Below are 3,198 nucleotides of genomic sequence, written 5' to 3'. Positions count from 1 at the left end.
AAACCTATGAACTTGGAGAGAGGATGAAAGTCACATAAGTGTCATATATATAAATATATATAAAATCTCCCCTATTTGTTAATTACAATAGCCATATTGTCCTTATCTCATTTCTTCCCAGATTGATCCTCCCTTGTAGTGTTCTTTTTCTACCTATGTTTCTTTTATTTTTTAATAATAAATTTTGTTAAGCATGCAATGTATAAAATATGAATCTAAAATTATAAAAAACATAAATGAAACACATGAAGATCAATATCTTAGAAATTAATGACCTATAATGGAATAGTATTGGCCAAACATATAGTCCGCTATGGTGAGATCCAAGTAAATATGAATCTCTTCCTGTTTGTTGCGGTTTCTTCACATTTTTAATTTTACCACGTCAGCAAATCTAGTTCTTAAAATCCTTTATCTATGTCTATGTCAGGCAGGTCAACTAATTTGAGGAAACAGATCTTCCTTACTCATATTTTAATACCTTCCAACCTGAACAATATCTTCAAGCACCATATCAGAGAATGTTCAATCCTGTTCCATAAAATTTTCACTCATCAATGTTTTAAAAGTAGATCACTAGGTTCTTCTCTCTGATCTGTCTGAATTTGAAAGCTGCCCTAGTCTGTCCACTATGGGTGACCCTGCTGGTGTTTGAAATCCCAGTGGCATAGCTTCCAACATTAAAGCAACACATAAGCCACTACAGTATGACACAGGCAGACAAGTGGTTAAAGTTAAGGTTGAATGCTTATAATTTCTTATTTTTAATCTCCAGGCATGTTCCTAGATGTCTATTAATTTTCATTAGTTGGGCCAATACCACATTAAGAACAACATGCAACTATTTTGGTGTTCTGGAATGGAAGTCAAGGACAAGAAGTTTAATCAGAGAATGCTCCTTGAAACAAATGGTAGCCTGGGGAGATAGCCAATGATTATGAGAAGGAAGAAATCTTGGAACTGGGATAAGTACCATTTTAATCAATAGTATCTTAAAGATTTGAGAGAAGTCTGTAATATTTTAACAAATCTTTCAATGGATGCATATTTACTTTGTTGCCTATAATTTTAACCTCTTTAATGTATAGCACATTATTTTAAAAAAACCAAATAACTAGAACTGGCAGAAGCAATAAAAGGATAATATAAAACTGTGAGTTTTGTACTATAGTAGAAAGCTCTATAGGCAAAAGAAAAGTAAAAAAAAACAACACTTCAAAAGAAGGTAGAAGGAATATACACAGTCTCTGCACTGAAAAGAACTAGTGGGCATTTCAACCATTGAAGGAAGACCATATGATTAAGAATCTATGGTACTTATTTTAGTTTTCTGGCACTATTATAATGAAATACACAAATGGATGTCTTTAATAAATAGATTTATTTTCTCACAGTTTAAGCACCTAGAAATGTAAATTCAGAGCACTGTATCTAGGAAAAGGTTTTCTTTCTTTGTGCCTTTTTAGTTCTAGGGGTTTTCAGCACAGGAATGTAGGTACAAAACCATGTTCTATTCCTGGTTCTTTTCTGTTTCTTCCTCTCTATTTTTCTTCTCCACATGCTTTTCTTTCTTTCTGTCTCTACTAAGATAAAAAGTGATGTTTAAGAGCTGTGATCAGATTAAAAATATTGCATCCTGTGTTAATACCTCACCAGATAACATGTGGAGTAACTACATCATTGTGTAACTGCCACACTGTATGATTATACAACTGTAAAAACACTGAGAATCATTGCTTAGCCAAATAGACATAAATTTAGAAAACAGTTCGATTTATTACAGTACTAAAATAATAATTCTAAGCTGCACTCAAGACCTTAGGAAAGCTCCAAGAATGTCTAGAAACCAAAAGAACTGTCTTAATAAACAGATGGAAAGGTGGAAGCATTCACTTACATAAGCCTAATAGTTTAGGAAGAAGTTACCAGGCCAAATAATTGGAAGAGATCTCTATTTGTGCCCATTCCTCATAAAGAATATGCAATTGAATGAAGAAATTATTTTTTAAAAAATCACTAAAATCACATATGCATAAAATTCTGTTAAAGATAATAAAAAATAGTTATAGAAATATATTGATAAAGAAATTTCAGAAATTGTATACTGATTCAGAAAAGGAGGTGGAATAAATTATGTAATTGCTAATGTCAGATTGGCTGAAACTAGAAAATACTATAAAGATGTTTATACAGAGGCATTCATCTTTAGGAATTAAATGATGGATAACATTGCAAAGAATGATAATTCCAGGATGCTGAAGTGACACAAGGGAGCACGTGACACCACTGTGATATATATGTCTGTCATTGTACCAATACCATGTTTGACCACAATGGCAGTGTAGTAGAATTTGAAATCAAGGAGTGAGATGCCTCCTACCTTGTTTCTCTTTTTAAGGAATGCTTTACTTATTTGGGGCCTCTTTCCATTCCAAATGAAATTGGAGATTGCTTTTTCCATCTCGTTGAAGACTAGAATTGGTATTTTTATTGGGATTGCATTGAACGTGTAAATTGCCTTTGGTAGTATTGTCATTTTCACAATGTTGAGTCTTCCTATCCATGAGCAAGGGGTATTCTTCTACTTCTCCAGGTCTCTTTTTTTTCCCTTGTAGTAATGTTTTGTAACTTTCTTTGAATAGATCCTTTGTGATTCTGGCTAGATTTATTTCCAAGTTTTTAATCTTGGATTAGCTATTGTGATTGGTATTATTTTCCTTAGCTTCAGCTCTATATTCTCTTTGTCACTGTAGAGCAATCCAGTTGATTTTTGTATGTTGATCTTATATCCTGCCACTTTACTGAATTGGTCAACTACGTCAAGTAGTTTTCTTGCTGAGTTTTTAGGGTTTTCTAAGTATACTATCATATCATCTGCATAGAGGGATAATTTTACCTCCTTTTTGCCAATTTGGATACCTCTTATTTCCTTTTTTGCCTTATTGCTATCGCTCAGCCTTCTAATACAATATTGAATAGGAGAGGGATAGTGGACATCTTTGCCTAGTTTCTGTTCTCAAGGAAGAATGCCTTTAATCTCTCCCCATTGAGAATAATGTTGGCTCTTGGGTTTGCATATATACTTTTTACTATGTTGAGGAGATTCCCCTCTACTCCTATTTTATTGTGTATTTTAATCAGGAAAAGGTGTTGGATTTTGTCAAAGGCCTTTTCTGCATCAATTGATAAGATCATGTG

Source organism: Elephantulus edwardii, unplaced genomic scaffold, assembly GCF_000299155.1.
Source record: "Elephantulus edwardii isolate Elephantulus edwardi_28Jun2011 unplaced genomic scaffold, EleEdw1.0 scaffold00112, whole genome shotgun sequence".
Classification (NCBI taxonomy): domain Eukaryota; kingdom Metazoa; phylum Chordata; class Mammalia; order Macroscelidea; family Macroscelididae; genus Elephantulus; species Elephantulus edwardii.
The sequence above is the reverse complement of the archived record's forward strand: the minus strand, read 5'-3'. Positions refer to the sequence as shown.